The following is a 24,177-nucleotide window of genomic DNA, read 5'->3' as shown; positions in this document are numbered from 1 at the left end:
ATGGCAACAATGCTAGACTAGGTTGGGCTCTTCGAAGACCTCTACAATAACTTTCAGGTTTTTAGACCACTGTATCAGTTCTTATCCAAAAGGGCAACCACAGGAGAAGGGCAGGAACTTGAGATTGGGCAAGAAAACTCTTAATTCCATCTTTGATTCCTCCAAAAGCTTATGACAGTGTCATAACCCAGAGCAGGCCAATAAATATCTGCCAGGGGTAAGTAGGTGTCAATGTGGTCCCAGGGCCTTTGTCATGACAGTTCTGTGACATCTTGGAGGCGTCGATGTTTGTCTGTATTACAGGGCAGGTAAACTTGTCTTCTATGTTTTTTTCTTAAAAGGGCTGCCGTGCTTCCTAGCCCATCCTTCACAATTTCCATCATCTACACATGTAAGCCAACATATTATGAGCATTTCCTCCCAATAGATGTACATTTTTATTTGTAAACAATACACAAAAATTATCTAATGACACATGGCTCATTAGAATATGATATACATATTAAGGAAGATGAAATAAACATAAAATGAAATATGTTTTTTAAAATTTTACTTACTTAAGAGTTTTGTTTTGCTATTAATTCATTTCCCCACCCTTCCTACAGCCTACCTACCTACGAACCACAGGGCATAACTTAGAAGGTAACATGTAGTACAGGCTCATTAGGTGTTTGCAGTAAACAGAAGTGGGATGGCATTTTTCCACTCCCTTCTCTGGGCTGTCCCATCATATTTTACAGGGATGCAAGGAATTACTTATGTTATTAACTCCTGTTTCTTATCTCACCAAGTTTTATTATCAATTCCAAAGGTTATTTGTTATCTGCATATAAAATAGGACTAAGTTTTTAAGTTAATCCTCTTTAAAAAACACTTTTCTTATCTATAACATCTAGTTTCTTGATTTGTAATTAAGTGTGGCTATATGGGAATACACTTTTCGGTCTGCTTCTTTCCCAAATCTCACTAAACTGACAGCTAAAAGATGGAATACGAATAAGCAATGAAAATCCTAAAAGGCATGGTACCTGGGTGGCTCAGTGGGTTAAGCCTCTGCCTTCAGCTCAGGTCATGATCCCAGGGTCCTGGGATCAAGCCCCACATCAGGCTGTCTGCTCAGCAGGGAGCCTGCTTCCCCTCCTCTCTCTGCCTTCTGCTCTGCCTACTTGTGATCTCTCTGTCAAATAAATAAATAAAATTAAATTAAAAAAAAAAAAAGAAAGTCCTAAAAGGCTTGGTGTATCAGTTATCTATTAATGCCTAAGAACCACCTGACAACTTAGTGGCTTAAAATAACACCGTTTATTAGGACACGGTCCTTGGACCAACAGTTTCTTCAGGGCGCCGTCGGGACAACTCATCTCTGCTCCACGTGGCATCAACTGAGCTTTCTTGCCATAGTAATCATTGGGCGCTTAGCTGCGATTCATAACCAAGGTGCCTCAGTTCCCCACAGAGCTTCTCCAGCTGGCCAGCTCAGCCTTCTGCATGTCTTGTTGAAGTTCCAAAGAAGGCAAGAGTTGAAGCTGCCAAGCCTTCCCAAGGCCATATTAGAAGTCACAGGTGTCATGTCTTCACTTCTGCAGCATCCTGTTGGTTAAGGCAAGTTGCAAGGTGTAGCAGACTGAGTTGTGTTCCTCCAAAATTTTTTTGAAGCCCTAACCCTAAATGTGACTGTATTTGGAGATAGGGCCTTTAAGAAAGTAATTAAGGATAAATAAGATGATAAGGGTGGGACCCTCATCCAATAGGACTAGTGCCCTTATAAGAAGAGGAAGCAACAGCAGGGATAGGCAGGCTCAGAGAAAAGGCCACAGTGAGAAGGTGGCTTCCTACAAGCCATGGAGAGTGGTCTCACCTGATACCAGTCCTGCCAAAACTTTGATGTGGGACTTCCAGCTTCCAGAACTGGGAGAAGATAAATCTGTTGTTTAAGCCATTCAGTCTGTGGTGTTTTGTTATAGCAGCCTTAGCAGACTAATGCATAAGTCCAGCCCAGATCCATCTCATGACGAAAAGAGCTATAAAAATTTTTGTGACCATTTTTAATCCAGCACACTTGGAAAATGTCAGCTAGTTTTAGAAAGTGTAAATATATCAAGAGGAATACTTAGAGCAATGTCCACACTAGTCCCCTCTACCACCACTTACTTCCTTGAAACAACTTTGTAACTGAAATTGCATTAACATTTTTTATTTAGGTAAATAAGAGGTAGTGATTTGGTCAGCCTGTATAATATTAGGTATAACTAGAAAATGGCATCAAAGACATGGAATTTCCACTAGAAAGTAAAAGCCCCATTATGCCAAAGCAAACCTATCCATGGAGAGTAAATATAAAGAAAAAAAAAAAAGCCTTTATTTCCAAGATTGAGCATTAGCTTTAAATAGTGTAATACTTGTATTCTTCTCTGACTACTGAGTGAAAGAAAACATTTCTCATTCTCTATAGTTGTCCATATCTGTAGATGTTAAACCATATGGACTTCTCTAATGGAAGCCTCAGTTTTATTCAGGTGTTCAACCTATCCTTGTCTACAGAGTTAAACTCATTAGATTGAGCCATCATGTTAATTCCTTTCCCCTTCCTAATGACTGGTTCATGAACCCAATATTGAATGCTATCCTGTCATGCCATTTCCATGGTGACCATTATTGAGGCAGAGAATGCAAATCACTCTGGATGGTGGGGGTGGGGGGTGTCTCTCTTCTACTGAACATAAACAAGGGAACATTGTGGTCTGGTGGCCACTTAAAAACCGTGAGGGGTGCTCACCTAAGGACAAAGAGAATACAAAAGGCTCCTGAAGCTTACAATCCCTCTGGAATTCTTGTTTTTTTGTAATAAACACTCTGACCCTTTAGGCCAGTCTCACATAGGATTTTTTTTTTCCCTGTAGCCAAAAGAATCCTTCCAATCTGATGATACTGTTCCTATGTAGCCTGAAGTGTCCTCAGTGATCTCACATCAGAGAGCCTATGGAATGGTTTTACGAGGAAAGTCAGTTCTGCACTCCACTTCATTGCCCCTCAAAACCACCAGAACTATAAGCAGAGTCAGATCTCTATATGCCTCACGAGATCCATTATAAAACAAATACAGGAACAGAAAACACACCCACCAAAGGAATGGAAAGACTGTTAACTTATGTTGGCAGAATGTATGGAGAGAAAGTGTGGAAATGGATTCTCAGTGTCCTAGACCAAGAAAGGAAGAACACAGTTACCGATCAGAATTTACCAATAGGGTGCAGTTTATTAGAGATTCTGGATTTAATGTGCTAGCTCACACAGTTGGAGGTTGTCTAAATTATTTGCCAAATTATCTCTTGAGTTATGCTCAGCAGTAGCCCATTCTAAATGAACCTGCAATGCTGAAATTTTCTTGTTATAAGGGAAGCAATCCAAAAGTTAATGGACATATAAATACTGGGGTAGATGGTCACATGTGAACTGCTTACCTATTCCCTGTCTCCTTTTTCTAGGAAGAGGAAGAAATGGCCAGAAAATATTTCCTGTTATCTTGTGTACACCCATACAATTCTCAAGACCCTATTCTCAAGGGTCTTGAGAATTGTATGGGTGTACACAAGACCCAGCACCTAAAAAGCATTTTGGTAGCTCTTCTTCATACACTGAGGTAAGAGGAAAATAGTCTGTATTTGAAAAGCACTCCTGATTGCAAATAGGGATGCTAAGATAGAAGAGGCCAAATAGTGACACTTAACTGCCAAAGCCAAGGTGGGCATGCTGATTATAATAATAACAGTAGAGCTGGCATGATGTTCAAAATGATACAACTCTCAAAAATCTCTGCAAGTTTTTCATATGTAAGAGAGTTACAGGGATCAAAAGAGATGGCAGCTTGGTGCTCTCATTCATTTGTGTAATGGAAAATACTCCAGAGTTCACGGTTGCAGGTCTGGTATTGTGTTCTTGAACTCAGTAGTTCTGGTGGTGGCCTTCTGACACCTGTCTCTCCAGTCTTTCCAGTTATTTTGTAAGCACCTAATCCCCTGTGTTGAAACTCTTCTACTTTCCCCAGAGCAGTGCACTGAACACTAACTGATGGGCTTTCCAAAGGAGCCCTGAACTCTTGCCATGATTGCTTCTTCAGTTTCTGGGTATATTACTAGGATAGATGACCTTAGTGAATGGCAGCATTCTGACACCCACTCCTGATCTGTTGAGTAGAAGTCACCAAAATTATAATGGTAGGAATGGCTTAGTGAAATCTCAGGAACTCAACCTTCCTGCCAAAATAGTAAGTCAAGAAGTATTCTGTTATATCGCAATTAAAAAAAAATTATCACATTTTTTAACTGCCTCCCTGAGAAAACTGTTGAGAGGAAGCCACTGTTTTTCCTACCATAGCCCCATTTTTTTGCCAGTGCAAAAGATGGAAGAAATTTGGGATGCCTGACTGGCTTAGTTGGTAGAGCATGCAACTCTTGATCTCAAGGTTGGGAACTTTAACCCCATGATGGGCATAGAGTTTATTTAAAAAGAAGAGGGAAGAGTTTTGAGAATCATAGGGGATTAGTATTGCTAAATGAAGTAGTAACTACAAATATAAATGATCTTCCATGTGTAGTTGCTTAACGGCCGAAATCAACACACACCCTGACACACTGACTGCAGCATTTATCTGGACTTCTTCTCTCATCCAATGAACAGAGAATGCCAGAAGGAGTTTGATTTAATCTAAAAGGGCAGAAATATATTTTCAGCTCAACATTATCTTAATTCTCTATTCTCTGTGCCATAAATGAGTCTTTAAAAATTAGGCTGTCGGGGGGGTGCCTGGGTGGCTCAGTGGGTTAAAGCCTCTGCCTTCGACTCAGGTTATGATATCAGGGTCCTGGGATTGAGCCTCACATCAGGCTCTTTGCTCAGCAGGGAGCCTGCTTCCCCCATTCTCTCTGCCTGCCTCTCTGCCTACTTGTGATCTCTATCCGTCAAAAAAAATAAATAAAATCTTAAAAAAAAAAAATTAGGCTGTCGGGGCCCTGAGTGGTTCAGTCAGTTAAGGCCCTACTCTTGATTTCTGCTCAGGTCATGATCTCAGAATTTTGGGATCCACCCCGTGTCAGGCTCCATCCTCATGGAGCCTGCTTGTCCCTCTCTCTCTACTCCTCCCTCTTGTTCTTTCTCTCTCTGTCTCTCTCAGTCATAAATAAATAAATAAATAAATAATATATTTTTAAAAAATGAGCTAGGTTCTCTAACCATCCCCAGGGCTATATCGGTGATAATCGGCTGAAGAGCTCCAGAGAACAGAAAGTGGCTGTGTTTTAGACTAAAACTAGGCAGGCCAGAAGGTGGGAAATAAATCATATGATAATACAATGAAGTTTCTTGGGATCTGTTTTGTGTGGCGTGTGAGTTTATCCTCTCCAATGTCAAGGACAATTTGTTTCCTACATCTAGAAAAAGAAAGTGCGGTTGATGGTACTTTTTAGATTTCAGAAGCAACATATATCACATTTTGTGTGCCCTTCAGCGCTCTTTCCTGAGATGCCTGAAAGGCTGACTACTTTGAGTAGGGTCCAAAGAAAAACTCTGCACGTGGTCCAGGATGCAGCTTTTCCATATGGCCTTGTAGGACCTGGTGGCATTAGTGGCGCTCAAAAACCAATTCAAGTCTGTGGTGTGGAAAGACTTAATACAAGATTCACAGCAGAAACATCCTGGTTTTAGGACAAAATTATACCTCCTTCAGTGAATAACCATTCTTCTTTGGAGGCATAGTACTTGGCTTTCTATTGGGTCCTCATAGAAACCAGGTAATTATGAAATATAAGCTAGCTATCATGAACTGAGTGGTATCTGATCTACTCAGCTATAAAGTCAAACATCTCCAAGTGGAAATAGTAGGTGAGTTCATCTGAGCAGGTCCTGAAAGGTCAAGTTTCATATGCTAATGTCTTCCTGCTATGCCTACTCATGCCACACTACCCCCTCTCCACCAACCAACACTTATAACATCATGAACAGTTTTCTATTATGACTTAACTGAAGAAAAAGAAAGCATATTCTACAGATGGCTTTGCATAATGAGCTGGCGACATTTCAAATGGAATGCTGAGTCCTACTCAGTCTCACTGAAGTGAAGGTGGAAAATTCTCCCAGCAGGTAGAACTTTGAATTGTATAACACCTTTCCCTTTTCCTGGAAAGAGGCAGGAATTAATAGGCAGTAACAGATGGTTTAGTCCAACTGACATGGACATGATAAGAATAAGAAGACCAGAGGTCTGGTGACAAGGAGGCTTGGGAAGAAGCATGTAGGTAGGTCTCATAAAATGGGCCCATGTATGAAGACATTTGGGCTCCATATACATGCCTGTCACATCAGCTGACAACCCAATATTCATTCTTTCTTGTGAACAATACTTCAATTTTATACAGATACACCTGAACGCTCATGTGATTTTGTACCCCAAGACTGGTCACATCTCCACCCCAGTAGGTGAATCAGTTAATTAAGCCAATTACAGTTCTCTATTCTCCTATGAGTGGTTGGCTTTGGATGGGCCATATGAACAATTTTGGCCAAGGAGACACTAAAGGAAGTCTGCTGTGGGGTTAGTTCTGTGTGAGTTTCTTTGTCTATTAAAATAAAAGGTAATTCCTTCACTGCCTCGCTTTGAGTTGGGAGGTAGCCTTATGAATCAGGAAGGAGAGGGCTGCACTTGTGCATCATGTGTTGGTTGTAGCAACCACATCTAATTTCCAAGGACAGCATTGCCAGCTGCCTCTACGGGAGTATACAGTGTGTGGTACCAACAGTGTCAACCGCGCAGGCTGTGATACCTGATGCTCAGTAGCAACAACAGCCATGTCCTTGCAGAACTACTTTGGTGTCAGATTTTAGTTGTATCCCTGTCTGCATGGCTTCTGAGCTGGACTGCTCTCCTGGACAGTTTTTGGGCTAACCAATAACCTTTCAATAAATCCTTTCTCTGCCCAAACCAAGCAGAGTCCATCTCTATTGTTTGCAAGAGAAATGTTTGCAACTTGGCCAATATAGATCTTCTGGATCAAATGATCTGTGAGATGTTGGTCCAAAAGAAAATTTGCAACAGTACCATTGTTTTCAGAGTTGAGTGTCTCCTTTTAAGTTATACTTTTTGATGTTTTTAAAAGTTAGGAAAGGCAGATGTTCCTCCACCTACCAATAGAATTATCTGGATCAATCTCAGCTGGTACAAATGATTAAGGAGGAAAACATTTCTCTTTGAAAGCATGGAAATTTTTTAAAAAATGTATTAATAGTGGACTAAGTGAAAATTAAATAGTAAGTTTGGAAATGGCAAAGAAAAGCAATACCTTACATACAGGTTGTGGTGCAAACGTTTACTTGTTCCTGTTCCAGAGGAGCAAATGGGCAGAACTTTAATTCTCACAGAGACTTTTAAAATTTATCATCAGTCTATCCTTGTTCATACACGAATGTAGCAATTTCAGCAATTTTTTTTTTTCCTAGCCTGCTTAGAGTTCTCTGCTTTCCTTCCATGTCATCTCCACAGTTGAGGTCACGTGATTCCCACCTTCACAATCTTTGTGCGCCTATTTCTTCAGGCCAATGCTAATCAGAGGCAAGAAGAATTTAAATAGTCCCAGCCTCACATTTTGGCTTACTATATGCTGGGCATGCTTCTTGGCACGAAGGATGGCCCAGCATCCAAAAGAGACAAATTTCAAGCTTAGTAGAACTTCCTTTCTCATGATTTCTCTCCCTGCCTGCCAGCAAAAATCCCTGATGCTCTCTTCTGTCAATCCATCTATGCTTTGTTTCCTTTCCTCTGCACTGGCCTAGCTCACTGCCATCTGTGCCCCAAGGATGAAAGTATAATGGGACGTCTTCAGAAATCTGTTAGATTAAAAAAAGTTGGATGTTGTTGCTTTTTCTATTTGGGAGATTAATATTTTTATTCACTTCTGATGTATAATCTTATGTTCTTGTGTAACTGCTGTAATACATTTATGCCTTCCTTAATGAAATAAGACCCTGATGTTTCAAATTGGTCAATGAGGGTGAGTCTTCATGGTAGGGGAGGTTGTCCTTGATAGTTCCAACCCTTAGCACTGAATACAGTCCTTGGGGATTATTTTAATGACTATATCACCTGCTGGCTTTGGGAAAAAAGACCTGATGCCCTGCTTTCAATGCTTTGTCCCATATATGGGCACATGACTTTTCCTTGTACATCATTTAGCTCAGCTGAGACAGACTTAATGTCCAGTTTAAGCTTTCCGTAGGTTAGAATATAACAAAATGGTAATCGCTGCTAAGAGCCACCCAGGCACCCATTTTCAGAACTTTCTATCTGAGGCAGGTGAGGATGAAGTATGGCTCCCCCATTGGTTAATGGCTGACATTTGCCCTGGGGAGTACTAACATCACTAGCTTCAGGGCTGTGTTTATACATAGGCCCATTTGCTCCAGGGCATGGGAGAGGCCCAAGACAGAAAGCACAAAAATTCTAATCATACCTGCTTGAGTTGGGACCTTATCAACAGAAGGTGGACCTGAACACTCAGCCCCTGAAAGCAGAGATGGGCCACAGGAATGGGAGTGGGGCTCTAGAGTATCTGCTGCCTAAAACAAACATGAATGAAGACCGGTACAAGGTTTGCCAGTATTTGACCTTCAGTCTGTTGGTTTAGAAATTCACAAACTAAATTCATAGCATGATCTAACAGACTTCTCAGAAACTGTAGAGAGAAAGTGTTGAAGAGCATCCAATTTTGCTTCTTATCTATGCATTAACTCAACAAATTTAATGAACATTTACCACATGGTATGTGCTGGAGATACATCACAGAGCAAGATAAAGTACCTGCTTCACTGAGCTTAAGTTGCAGGATTTCTTTTCCTTTGGTGCCTGCCGTTCTTGGTCTCTCCACTTCCAAGGATGGAGAGGTAGGCCAGACCAAGAGTGGTGGGCAGCAAAGCAAGGTTTACTGAGCATATTCAAAGCTCCAAAGAGGGAGGGGACCAGAGAGGGTTGCCACCAGAGTTTCTAAGTCTGGGGATCTTTATGGGCTTGTTGGCAGAGGGTGGGGTGTGTGTGGGGGGCCTAGGGTGAGGAGGGGTGGAGGGGTGGGGGGTGGCCCTTGCCCCTGCCTCCCTTTCTTCCCACTATCCTTCATTACTTACATTCTGGTTGGGAGATAGTCAACAAGCAATGAGTAAGGTAATTTTAGTTTATTGAGTTATAGGTGCTGGTAGAAAATGAAACAGCAGAAGCTAACAGTGAGAGAAACATTTGCCATTTCAGCTAGGGTGATCATAAAAGACTTTTCTACATGTGTGACATTTGAGGAGAAGCCTGAATGAGAAGGGACAAGCCAAATGAAGATCAGGGAAGAACATTCTAGGCAAGGGGAATAGTTTATGTAAGAACTTGGAAGGCAGCAGAAGCTCTTATGTTTGAGGAGCAACAAGATCAACAGTGGTGAAGTCAAGAGTGAGGGAAGTAATAAGAGATGAAGGGAAACATGTCCGCAGAGGTCAGCTGAGGCAGCACTGTCCTGGCTATGGCAAGGAGGTAAGACTTCATTCTTAGTGGGATGGAAGCCACCGCAGAAGGGAGGGACGAGATCTGATTTTCTGTTTTAAAAAATCCACTTTGGGGGCACCTGGGTAGCTCAGTGGGTTAAAGCCTCTGCCTTCGGCTCAGGTCGTGATCTCAGGGTCCTGGGATCGAGCCCCGCATCTGGCTCTCTGCTCAGTAGGGAGCCTGCTTCCCCCTCTCTCTCTGCCTGTCTCTCTGCCTATCTGTGATCTCCCTCTCTGTATCAAATAAATAAAAATCTTAAAAAAAAATTTTTAAAAATCCACTCTGGTCGCTGTATGGAGAGTGTTTGTAGGCAGTGGTTTTCCCTGGATTTGTGGAACACAGCAGACTTGGGTATTAGTGTTTTCCATGAACAAGTGAATCTTTTAGTCACATTTTGCTTAAAACACATACAGGTTTCCACACACAGGCTTGCACACAACTGTTCTTTGCAGCATTACCCATAATAGCTAGAAAGTAGAAACTCAAATGCCCATTAACTGTTGAGTGGAAAAACAAAATGTGTTTATCTTCAAGCATATATCCATGCAATGGAAAACCATTTAACAATAAGAAGAAATATTGATACATGCTACAACATGAACGGTCAAAATCATCAGGCTAAATGAAATAATTCAGACCGAGAAAACCACATGTTACATGATTCTATTTTTATGCAATGTCCAGAAAAGGCATATCTAAATATAGAGAAAGCAGATTACTGATTGCCTGAGGCTGGGAGTGGGAACAGGGAGAAACTGCAAAGGAGCAGGAGGGACCTTAGTGGAGTGAAGAGAAAGTTCTAAAACCATTTGGTAGCAATGGTTGTACAAGATGTTAGATCTACAGAAAATCACTGAATTGCATTCTTAAAACAGGTGAGCTTTAAGGCATGTAAATTATACCCTAATGACTTTTTTTTTTTTAAAGATTTATTTATTTACTTGAGAGAGTGTGTGCACAAGGGGGGGAAGAGGCAGAGGAAGAGGAAGAGAGAATCTCAAGCAGACTACCTGCTGAGTGACTGAGGCAGGGCTCAATCTCACCACCCTGAGATCATGACCTGAGTCAAAATCAAGAGTTGGACTTGCTTAACCCACCGAGCCACCCAGGCACCCCCATCAATGAAGTTATTTCTAAAAAATAGATAGTTATTTCTAAATTGAGAATATATATCTTCAGACCATATGAACCCCTAGTCTCCACAGACTCTGCCTTGACAGAGTCTCTCCCCCACCCTTGCTCTAGACAGCACCATGCTGCCTCTGCTTTCCATAGCCACCGGTGGTCTGCTTTGGGAATCAGTTGAGTTAATGCATCTTCCTCTCCCAACTTTTCTCCCTCTCAGGAGATTGTCCCCATGCCAAGCCTTCCCCAGTTCTCCAATTTTCAGGACTCAAATTGATCTTTTCTTCTGTAAGAAATCTCTTTTCCATTTTCAGCCCACTCCTTTCTCTCAGTTTTTGCCAACTGTTTCTAGAAACTTCTTCCTGCTTTCTTCTCTCTTCCTCTGTGTATGTCTGCTTGACTGCAAGTGCTGGGAGTCATAGGAAGTGACCATGCGACCTCTATTTTCTCCACTGTCACCCCTCATCCTTTGTCTGCATTTGTGCCATTTATGACCCCTCAAAATGACTATAAAAATCACGGTCATTATGTGGGAGAACAGTACCGGGACAGACATGTAAGTATCGAGAGAATGGAAAGATTAAGCAGTATTTGCCAAATCAACCTTTAAACTTGGAAGTACCAAAAGGTCCTTTCAAGAATATCCTCAAGATTTGCTTCTCTCTCTCACTGTTGTATGATGAGAACTGCTCTCTCTACTTATTTTATAGGAAACTTGTTAGTAAATCATACTTTTAAATTTATGCTTATTTGTATATGATGGTGTTTTAAAATTACTTTTCATTACAAACAAAAATATTTACAAAAAATATTTTATTGATGTCAATGTGGGTACTTTTGTGGTCTGACACACTAAAATGAACACTACTTATATTATTTCTACAGAAAAAAAAACAATGTCTGAGTCTAAGCAATGATTTGGAATTTAATTTTGGTTTATTAGTTGAAGACTGACATTATTTCACTGGTTTTAAGTACCAATCTGTCTTTCTAGGTTCTGTGTCATAATTGTTCCATGGGCCAACTTCTTACTTTATTACAAAATTTTTCTGTTATATTCTTAAAAGCAAAAGAACAATCATAGATGTAGCTAAGTTAAAACAAAATTTCCCTATCATTAGAACAGATGACAGATTCTTCATTCTTGGATGGTCCTATCACATGAAATATACAATTCCGGGAATAATTAGCATATTAATAATCTTGATTGTTAGGGTTCACTGCTCAGTTAAGAATATCTAAAAGAATGAGATTCCAAATTCTTTTAAAATTCAGCATGCAGGAAAAAAATCATGACTGCAGATCATAATGCCCTGTTATGTGAGATTATGAAATAAGGTTACTATTATGTCCAGCCCTGAGGGAGATGGACATATACAGACATGCCAAGGCAGAGTGCATCCAGGGGTGTAAAGAAACTGTTCAGCCCTATTGGGAGAAGTGTAGGAAGAAACAATGCTGAGCTTTCATTTCCTGTAAATTGCTCATAATTTATGAGATTTCTTTGCATCTTCAAATATCGTTAAACCTTCCATACACTTGTTAAGCCATGATAATGAAAACTAAGATCATAAAAACAGCAAAAACTCCATTTACATGTAGGGAGGAATTTTCTCATGCAGCCTAGGGGGAGAGAAAAGGTTTTGTTTTATGTTTTCGTTTTTAACTGCTAATTTTATAGGAATAGGCTGCTATACAAAAGGGTGTGAGTTTGTTTTAGCTGGGTCTCCATTTCCTGTGTAAGTCCTTTGGAAGGATGTTAAGTATAGATATGAAATGACTGGGAAAAACAAACAAAGAGAAAATATTATTATAAAAATTAAACATTTAACTTTCCACATAGTTATTTTGAAAGGACAGTCAGTTTGGAAAGGCAAAAAAAGGACTTTGGCAAAATAGGTGGCCCCGACCCCTTTCGGCCGCCTGATGGAAAAAAAAAAAAAAAAAAAAAAGCCCATTGCTTTGGAACAATCATCCCAAAGATGAGCAGGCCTCAATGCAACAAATGCCTTTTTACCCCACAGGTTGAAGTCTGTAAGAAACAGATGATTAAGTTTAGAACTTTTACAGGGCTGGCCCTGCTTTTGAATCGTGCCTTTTAATTAACTACGTGCTTTACAAAATTAGGTAGCTGTAGTAGACAGTTACACCCCCGCTAATCACTTACTTCAGTAAGAAAAAGCTTTGGAATTTACGAATAGAAATCAGTCTGTCACTATCTGTTGATGAGAACGTTGTCATCTCTGTCGAACCATGCTGCAAATGTACCTTAATGTGGCACTGATTTTCCAATATTGCTGCCAGAGGTGGGAGAGGAGACGGATGAGTGGGTGCCATGTACTTTGGGGAATGTTACTCTTCATGCCTACCCGGGCCAAGTGACTTCTTGCAATGCAGCCAATAAAAAAATTAAAAAGCTAAGTTTTCTTATAGAGATGTATGTATCTTTCCATATAAACATTTATAAGGTGGGAGGGACTCCCACCAGCTCAGCATGAAAAAGATGAGATTCTCCCCCAAACACTGGTTTGGAAGTCTTCCCCAAAGAAAGCCGTGTGATCAAATTGCTGCAGTTTAGGTGGTAAAAATAATGCACTATATTTGAATGTAACTATCAGATTTTTTAGCCATAGTATACGAACCCTCAAAATCATCTTATCTAGAATTGGCAGAAAAATACATACCTTTGTAATTTTGGATGGAGCACTCCTTGCAGGCCTCCAGGAACTCTACAGCTTGCTAGTAGCAACTACAGGATTCTAACCGCCTTAACCTTCATACCTAATAAAATCTTGTACCCTTTCAAATTTGGGCCATAGCTCCCTATTGGGCATTACGCTGGTTCCTTGTCCGCACTGTGATTATTATTGCCACTCCAGAAATTCAAGGAAGACAGACACTTCTAGACCCAAGCTCTAGAAACATTTCCATATTGGAGCTGTGAATTCCAAAAAACAACATTTTAGTACTGAGTACATGATATTCAAGAGCAAAAATTTAGAGCAGGCTGACAGTGTGTGTGTGCATGCATTTCAAGAGTAGGAGGATTTAACTTTAGGATGTGATATTATTTGAAGCTTTACTCACCACTACCTGAAGCACAAACCAAGGAAATGTTAACAGCTTAGCAGTGGAGAGGACACTTAGGTTCTTTGTCCCCTCTGGGTGCCACATCACCCCCATTTCCTTAACACATGGTAAAAGTACTTCTTTAAGACTTCTTTATGGAATTAAATTGTGGACTCCTGGAGGTGAAGCCCATGTTTGACATGCAGAGTGCCTGTGTTTCTGAATCCTATCATCCAGTATCCTCTAGTACATAAAGTACTAAAAACATGACTGATGAATAAAAGAAATCAATGAATTAGTAAGCATGTATTTACAAACTGCTGTTACTATGAGATGTAAGGCCTTATTTAGTAAGATCACTTTGTGATACTTAGTTTGAATAAATAGGTGCTTGGTTTCCAAAAGCTACCACATCTTCAATTTCCTTGATTGTTCCTGCTTTTCTGAGATCAGCAAATTTGAAATGAATATGAACGTGGATGGAAGCACTGTTAAAACTGTCTGATGATGTTTAAGTGCATCACATTTTTGCAGGAGAGTTTCACGGGGTTACAAGTACTATTAAAAGGAAAATTACAAAAATTTAAAAATTCAGTGGGAGGAAATAAAACAACTTCAACCCAAAGATTTTGAAGTCTTTTAAGTTTTCTTAAAAATATCAATATCAGATCTGTTTACCATTAATAATGAAGATACAGGGTTTTTTCCCCCTCCAGATCCCTGATCATTACTATTGTCTTGTTCAATTCCTTGTTTCCCAAACTTTCTCCCTCTTACGATTCTATAGATGAACCCAAGGGTACCCAGAGAGCACCTGCATGAAATAAAAACATAGCAGGTTCCTTATTTAAAAATGTGCTTCTGGGGGCACCTGGGTGGCTCACTGGGTTAAGCCTCTGCCTTTGGCTCAGGTCATGATCCCAGGGTCCTGGGATAGAGTTCGGCATTGGGCTCTCTGCTCAGCAGGGAGCCTGCTTCCTCCTCTCTCTCTGTCTGCCTCTCTGCCTATTTGTGATCTCTCTGTGTCAAATAAATAAATAAAATCTTTTAAAAAATGTGCTTCTGTTTGTTGCCTTTGTCATTTCTTGTGTCAACTTGTAGAAATCCACATCTCTAAATGATCAGGACTGCATTCAATGTTAAGGTCAAAAATTGTACTTTTCTATGTTGAATTACTGGTAAGTAAGTTTTCTATGTTGAATTTCTTGGCAACCAAGTGAAGGTTCTTTATGTCCTGGACTCAAAAGCTCTTGTTTATTGTCAATCAGAATTCAGTTCTCAAAGTAAATGTCATATGCACAATAGTCCTGTTGTAGATTCAGAGCCAAGTTCCATTTCAACAATAGTAACTCCTCCTCATCGGGCCATGTCCTGCAGACATCTGGTTTCAGCCAGGCACTTGAGAGGCACCTAAGAATGTTTTTAAGAGCTCTGAGAGAGTCTCTGATCGATTCTAAAACTCTAATAGATTCTCAGATGTTTAGAATTAAGTTATTTTCCTGCTCACCTGTTACCTATTTGATGCATGTCAGTTCCAAGATTCCACCTCGTATCTAAGGCATAATCTAAAATGCCAGTAGAGGTTGCTCACTGGTAGTGTCATTTTGAGGAATTATTTTCTAACTTATTCTTCTGTATTTTCCAAAGAGCTTGTGTTATTTTATAGTTAGAAAATAAACTTTGTTTAAAAAAGCAAAGCAACCCCAAGGATAAAGATCAGGATTATTTGTGTAGAAGAAAAAGGTTCTTTTTAAAAATTATTATCATTATTTTTCGCTGCTAGTGAAAATTCCACTCTGATATTCTGGCAGACTATGAAATCACCTTGGAAAGAATTTTACTTCTTCCTAAAAATATAGATATATCCTCTTTTTCTACAAGATTGAAAATATTGTCTACATCCCTCCCCATTCAGCTCCATGGTAGTTCAGACTATGTTTGATTTCAAAATGTGTAGAAGAGGTGAACCAGAAGCTTCTAGACCACATCAGGCCCAAATGTCTATTCTGTTTAGGGACCACACAATTTAAAAATTGAAATTGGATGCTCCTTGCATGAGCATTTTGTTATCTAGAGACCCACCACACATTTAGATAACTTGCCTGGCACCTGAAGGCATTTGAATTTGACATCTTTAGGTGAACATTTAATAGATAATGGACTGAGAAGTAATGAGACATGTTAGGCAAAGCAATAGTTGTGCTAATGACATTATTCTGCTTTTCATTTTGCGTATGGGAAAACTAATTTCAGAAATAAGAAATTAGAGCTTATTCAATGTCCACAATTACATGCCTCTTCTATAACCTTATAATTTTCTCCCCTGTATCTTCTTCCCTGTTTAGTCCATTCTGCACACGTTTCCTAGTTAATATTCCTTGAGCTTAACTTTACCCACATATTAATGTTTATTCATTCATTATTTCTTTACTGTGTGCCATGCCCCTTTAGGTGCTAAGGAAACAAAAATAGATATGAGGCTCACAGTTTCACACCCCTGAAGGGGATCATATGTGTAAATTAAAAGTGACAGGATTGCCATAGTTCGTAGGAACCGAGTTCTGTAGAACCACAGAGAATGATGATTGTGACAGTACCTGAAAAAGTTTTCCAAAGGTGACAATTGAGCTAACTCTTGAAAGAAGTAGACATTCAGCTGATGATCAAGTTAGATAAAGGTATTCTAAGCCAAAGGAGGAGCAAACCCAAGGCCTGGGTTCAAGGCAAGGCTTGAGAGATTCAAGGAATGGCAATTATTTTGGTTTGACTGGAAGAAAAGGAGTAAGGAATGGAGAGAAAGGACTTATGCATTCTTCATTCATTTAATGATTCATTTAATACATTTTTTAATGACTCACTATATGTTGAGGTTGCAAGAGTGAAAATAACCAAAGTATTTGTTGCACAGAGATGACAGTCTAGTAAGAAATATAGAGAAGAAAAAGATGATAGGAGAGTAGTAAGTGCTATGATAAGTAAATACTGGAGGTCAAAGAAGGACAGAAAGATATGCAGAAGTAGACAAGAGTATGCTGGATTCTCTGATGTGCTACTGGTTCCCCTTCATGAGTAAAGGACTTTTTCTTCAAGCTTCTGGAAGTACTGCTAGAAAACAACACTCAAATTATAGTATTGTTCAAGGTTATACTTTCTTCCAGGAACATCCTGCATCTAGTGCTTGGTCAATGTGGGATATAAAGCTCTAGCCCCCGCATCCAAACTTGGAGCATTCTGAAGGGCCATTTGAGCTACAGAGCTTCCTGTGGGGTGGGTTTAGAGGACTTTTTGAGACTACAGCACAGTTCAACTTCTCCCTCTGCCTCTTTCCTCCCTCTTCCATGAGTAGTGACCCACAGGAATTCTTTAGTAAGTGTCCTGAATACCAGCCTCTGTTTCACAGTTTTCTTTCTGGAACAGATTATGAAGTGTTTTTGAAGGCCATTTTAAGTTATTTGGATTTTGTGCTGTTATCAGTTGGAGCCAGAAAAGGCTTTTAGCAAGGAAATAAGGTGGTCATATGTGTAAGCTAGAGGGGTGCAAAACAGAAGGTACACTAATTAGAAGGATGTTTTAAAAATCCAGGAAATAAATGTTTAAAATATGAATAAAAACAATGACAGTAGAGTGGAGAGAATGCGATGAATGTAAGAGGTATTTTTTGGCAACATTGGCAGAATTTGGTGATTGATTACAGGTGGCAGATAAAGTAAATCATCTACAAGATCTCCTAGGGTTTTTGCCTTAGGAGAAAGAACAATTTGGTGCCATTAATCAAGATGGAAAACATGGTTGAAGAAACAGGATCATTAGTGAACATGATCAGCTCACTTTTGGACCAGTTAAGTTTGAAGTCAACTCTGTGTAGTAAAATGCAGGTGATGTTTGGCAGGTAGTTGAAAACATGCATTGAGCGATGAGGAGAGAGACAGTGCTAGATATATAGGTCTGGGAACCATTAGCATATATGTGGTAATTAAATAAACAGATGTACCTGAGCTCAGAGTATTGCTGTTCTGCTCTAAAATGCTCAGATTTCCATATTGCTTACCAAAGCAATTCCTGACTCCTCCAACTGGCTTTCAGACAAAACAATGACAGTTCAGCACTATGGACAGTGGCAAAATTTCTTGCATATCCCTGCCCCCTCCTCATCCCACCCCCAATATTTTAGTTCTGTTAGATAAGGACTTTATTATCTTTCCCTAACCTTCTTGCTCTACCTCCTACCACTCCCCTGGCCCATATCTTATATTTAAGGTAACCATGTTAAAGTCATCTAGTTCAAGTTTTCCTTTGTTTTTATCAGATGACAACGTGAGGCCCGAAGAGGCAAAATGATTTACTTAAAGTCACATTGTTGGTTAGTGACAGAGCTGGGACAGAGATCTCCTGGATCATTAGATCATTAATGATCTAGAACATCATTAATATGGTCTTACTACAATACAACATGGAGTAGTGATTCCATAATCTTCCAAGCAACAAGTTCTAAGCTAACAATTGTAAATAAATAAATAAATAAATAAATTGCAATAAAATAAAATAAATAATTTTCTATCTGATTCTCTGGATCTGCTCAGGAAATTTTTTTTTGGCTTGATAATTATTTTATTCTCTGTTTTTTAACTTCTTTATTGAATATCCTAGATTTGTTCTCAATACAGCATCTTTTCTCCCATCTTATTCTTTCCTTTACCATTGTCCTCCAAATTCTGAAAGATTTTGGAGTTAATCTTCAAATTCATTGATTTGAATTTTGGCATTTTCCAATTTTGCTCTTTGCTACTTCTGCTGCATTTTAAAAAAAACTTTTAGCAAACCTTTTCTGATTTCTAAAGCAGTCATTCCGAATCTCAAATTGCTCCCATTTTAAGTATGTAATGTTATTTTTTAAGGTGACAGCTTTACTGAGATAAAACTCATATACCATAAAACCCACTCTTTTAACATGTACAATCCAGTGGTTTTTAGTACATTCATAGAATTGTACAATCATTATCACTGTCTAACTTCAAAATAAATTCTTGATTCTCCCCAAGAAAACCTATTTACTTATTAACAGTCACTTCCTATTTCTCTCACCTGTCCAGCCCTTGACAATCACTAATCTACTATTTCTGTGGATTTGCCTTTACTGGACATTTCACATAAATAGAGTTAAAGTATGTGGTCTTTGTGTGTGGCTTCTTTCCCTTAGCAAGTTCATCAATGCTGTAGCATGTATCAATACTCCATTCCTTATTAATGCTGAATAATAAGCTGTGTGCATGTGTGTGTTATAATGTTTATCCAATCATTAGTTTATGATTATTTATGTTATTTCCATTTTTCTGCTGCTATGAATAATGCTGGTACGGACATTCATTTATAGAGTATTGTGAAAACATATGTTTTCATTTTGGGGGGGTATGTTTGATTACCCTTGGGTATATTCCACCTAGTGGTGGAATTGATGAGCCATATGGTAACTATGTTTAACTTTCTGAGGAACTGACAAACCATTTTCCAAAATGGCTGCACACTTAACATTCCCACCAGCAATGTAGGAGAATTCTAATTTCTCCACATCCTCACCAATACTTTTTATCATCTTCCTAACTTTTTTATTATAGCTATCTTACTGGGCGTGAAGCAGTATCTCATTGTGTTGTTGTTGTTGTTGTTTTTCAATTTAATTTAATTTTATTTCTTTTCAGTGATACAAAATTCGTTGTTTATTTGACAGAGAGAGAGAGAGAGATCACAAGTAGGCAGAGAGGCAGGCAGAGACAGAGAGGGGGAAGCAAGCTCCCTGCTGAGCAGAGAGCCCAGCGCGGGGGCTGGATCCTAGCCAGGACCCTGGGATCATGACCTGAGCCGAAGGCAGAGGCTTTAACCCACTGAGCCACCCAGGCGCCCCCCAAAAGTCATTGTTTATGCACCATACCCAGTGCTCCATGCAATACATGCACTCCTTAATACCTACCATTGGGCTCACACAACCCCCTTTGATTTGCATTTCTCTAATGACTAATGGTGTTGAGGTCTTTTCATATGCTTATTGGCCATTTGTCTATCTTATTTGGAGAAATATCTATTCAGATCATTTTAAAATTGGATTATTTGTCTCTTTATTGTTGAGCTGTAAGAGTTTGGGAAAAGGTCCTTTATCAGTTATATAATTTGCAAATATTTCTCTTGTTATGGATTGTCTTTTCACTTTTGGAGCACAAAATTTTTAATTTTGATAAAGTCTAATTTATCTGTTTTTTCTTTTTCTGCTTGTGCTTTTGGTGTCATATCTAAGAAACCATGGCCTAATTCAAAGTCACAAATATATGCGCCTTTTTTAAAAGAGTTTTCCACTTTTAGCTCTTACAATTATGTCTACAATCCATTTTTGTGTTAAATTTTGCATATGGTGTACATATGGCATAATGTTCTTTTGAATTTTGATAACCCATCATCTTCCTACTTTCTTGCATTTCGAGATTTTTCCAAAGTTCTTTTGTTTTGTTTGTATTATTAACTGTTTCATGGGTAGGATAATTTTAGTTTATTCCTCTGATTAAATCCCATTTTATAGATTAAAACTGATTTCTAATTTAGAAGATGAGTCTTCTGCTTGTTCATTTTTATGACTGTGTTCATGTCCGTGGATGGAGCTAGCAGTTTTCAGAATTCTTTGTGGATCCTGTACAAATCTTAGGTGCAGACAATGAAAGAAGGGAAAAGTTAGAATTTACTATAGTTCTTCAACAAATTGGATTCCAGTTATCTGTTGGAGTAGGGAAAGTCTTACAGCAGAGGTGGTAGAGCCAGAGACTTTACCATGTGCCACAGAATTTCTACTTGTCTTTTGTGATTTAGTATATAAAGGGTAAGCTGGGATGTCATGGGATATTGTTCTATATGGACCATTTGATAGACTTCTTGTAGATGTTGGTAGGATTGTTATTTGTTCCTGCCTGACTGCCTTATATCTTGCTTTTGCCTCTAGACACAGAATAATGTAATAGAAAGCCCCTGAAGTTTACAGCAAGTGCCATTCACATATCCTATTTTTATCTTTTTGGATATTCAATAGTAGTTAAAACTTGTAAACTCAATGTCTTTAATCAGAATCCTTCTTTTGGCTTCTGATTTGGCTGTGTTCATTACTGATCACTCATGGCTTCCGTCTACTGGCTTAGATTAGTTCAGCCTCCTATTCTCCTCACCCTAAATGATTATTCTGTGTTTGTGCTGGTGTTTCCCATACTTCTCCCCTACTCCATCCACCAGTCCTCCTGACCTCAGTGACTGATCTCTTTCTTGCTGTTTTAAAGAGTTGGACTAGAATCAGAGACCAGGCTGTGCTTCTGTTGGAGGTACCTAGTTTTTCCACATTGCCTCACCTTTCTTCATTCTTATTCTGAGCCCCAATTACACCTACAGTAACCAAGTCTTTGTAATATAGAAGTGCCTAACACACATACAGGAGCTTCTTAAAGATATTGAAGTACCTTACTCATCTTTATATTGCCCACAGCACTGAGCAACATGTATGCACATAATAGGTATTCAACAAATGTTGAAAAATTAATTAAAAGAATAAAAGAATTAAAATAAGTAAAACAATAATATTTAATTCTTAATAAATAAACTTCCTCCTTATTTCAAATAGCTTGAAGATAGTTGTTCATCATCGTATTTATGGGGATAATTGATTTAAAATGATACAAGTGGATATTAGCGCTTTATACATGATACCATTTAGAGGTAATCTAGAATAGAGAAATACCATATTCTCAGTAAATTTTAACAACAAAAGAGTTGATGGACTGATGATGAAATTGTACTTTTATCGTCATTGTATGAATTGAAATGGATATTTTTAAAAGACTTTATGTATTTGAAAGAGAGAGAGAGCATGGGCTGACAGGGAGGGGCAGGACAAGGAGAAGCAGGCTCCCCATGGAGCAGAGAGCCCAATGCAGGGCTTGATCCCAGGACCCTGAGATCATGACCCACACCAAGGACAAACTCTTAACTGACTGAGCCACCCAGGCACCCCAACATTTTTCTTGTTAACAGTAGTGTTTTATATATTCTCAGTACCATTCCAAAAAAGATTTAAGGTGGCTCACAAAAACATACAATATAACAAGTTTTAATGTAATAACAATAGTAAGTTATAAGGAAAAGGAAAAAAAAGAGAAAATGCATGTAGGAAAAAAGATGAAACCAGGAGAGATATTCATAAAGAGAATGTATGCTGCAAGGTCACCTACATGCACTTGCCTGTGGAAGTTATCCTATTTGGCTCTGACTTTTCCAAGTAATTTTTAAAAAACACTCACGACCAGTTACAGAGTCGATGTCTATAGATTGAAACAAACCAATTGCTTGGGATGAACACAATTTCTCCAGTTACTGAAATCAGACAGAAATTTCTCCAAAAGGTTGTCACAAAGACAACTTTACATTGGAAGTGATAATGATCACCATCCTTACAGCGAATGCAGTACAATTTCATCAGAGTCATTTCTCAATGTAAGTTAAGAACACACAGTTCTTTATACAGAAAGTGTAGTAAACTAACTTCAAGTTGTGCAGTATTCTTAGCACTGACAAATACCTTGCTGTTGGTCCTAATGTATAGAACGTTCCGTTGGTCATCTTGAAACGTCTAGATGCCTCTAAGGCAGCTCAATAGCCTTCAAGACATTTTCAGATAGGTAAACATATTGGATAAAATACACCAAAAAAGTAAAAGAGCAAGATGTCTGTGGTTTCAGTCAGATTTCTGCTGCAACATGCTTCATTGCAACCAGCCACAAATTTTAGAGGCTTAAAAGAACAAATGTTTGTTTTTCTTGCTCAGGGTTTGATCAGCTCCCCATCTCCTCGTTCCTGAACCAGTGGGTAATCAGATTACAGAAGAAAAAAGTAAAGCCAAAGACAAAGTTGTTTAAAGTTTCTGCTTGCATCACATTTGCTAACTTCAATTGGCCAAAACAAGTCACATAGGCAAGCCAACACAAAAAGTAGGGGGGAAAATACAGCCTGCCCACTTTGCTGGAAGGTACTGCAAAGGCAGTTGACAAATGTCATGTAACTGTATATAAGGGAGGGAAGGAAGAACTGGGAATAATCCAATTACCAAAACCATAATTCTATGTGTTTTACCTCGTCAACTTTTGTTTTACCACTTAGTACCTCTAAGAATCCTATAACTTTGGACTTGTAAGAAACTTCAGGTTTGTCTAGTATGATTTTTTCATTTTATAGCTGAGTTATCTGGGGCCCAGATAACCCAGATAAGCTTATGAGCCTTGGTATAAGTCAGTTCAAAGTTCTGCTACATTGAACTAAAGGTTGTGATGCTAACTTTCTATATTCCACCTTCAAACCCTAGCTCTATATGGAGTTGTAGGAATTTAGTTCATGAGATGTTATATGATTAAGGACTAAACTTTAATTTCCGGAAGTAAAAGCCTAGACTCATTGTGAATGGAGAGTTTGGGCCGTACACGAAAGGGAGACTTTAAATTCTAGGATCTGACTTAGAGAAACTGGTTTTTCATTGAGTTTTTCTAATGAAAACATTTAGACTCTGAGTTGTTATTTAAAAATAGGTAATGTTTCCAGAAGGGAATGTTTAGTTTGTTTCCCAGTTGCTTTCCATTGTCTCCATGTTTCATCTGACAAAGAATTAAATGTAAGGAAGGGCAAGAGGGTGGATGGGTGGACTAAAGATGGAGGATCGCCAGCGATGGAGGAAAGATAGAAAGCAGGGCCTTGGCAGGTTGACTTTGTTTTTTATGTTTCCCTAATGTCCTCCCTAAGGTAAATCACCAGGGGCTATGTATTTGGCTTACTCCTCAAAAGCAGATCCAAGCTAAAATGGTAAGCAAACTGATGTGAACTGGAGTAGGGTTTTTTTTGAGAGAAGGGAACAGCTGTGTCTCCTGAAGTCCTCAGCAGACACGAAGCCTATCCATTACCTCGCTGTTCCTAGATGGTATTGCTTACAGCCTTGTTTGTGTTCTCTTCACTGTTCCAACTCCGTAGGTCAGTTTGACCGGATATTACTTTTTTTTTAAGAGACATCTAATAGTTAAGATAGTATTTGTTTCTAATGTCCTGTTCAAGTTTGAGAATTTCTTTAACATTTCATGGTTTTACTTCCAGTTTGTTTACTTCTGTGTATCGGCTATCCTGGCAAGAAACTTGACTCCTGTAGATGATATTATCTTGGAGGAATGTAGGGCTAAGCTAGAGGGTAGTTTTTCTGAGAATCAGTGATCTAACCATACATAATAAACAAAGCAAGATAAGAAGCAGCCATTCAACATGAAACACAAAGAGTAATAATTTATACAACTTGAAAATAAAAACACAGGAAGAGATACAATTTATGTTTTAAAATAATTATTTCCTATCTTAATATT

The sequence above is a fragment of the Enhydra lutris genome, unplaced genomic scaffold, assembly GCF_002288905.1.
Source record: "Enhydra lutris kenyoni isolate GAN:26980312 unplaced genomic scaffold, ASM228890v2 scaffoldscaffold17, whole genome shotgun sequence".
In the NCBI taxonomy this organism is placed as follows: Eukaryota; Metazoa; Chordata; class Mammalia; order Carnivora; family Mustelidae; genus Enhydra; species Enhydra lutris.
The sequence above is the reverse complement of the archived record's forward strand: the minus strand, read 5'-3'. Positions refer to the sequence as shown.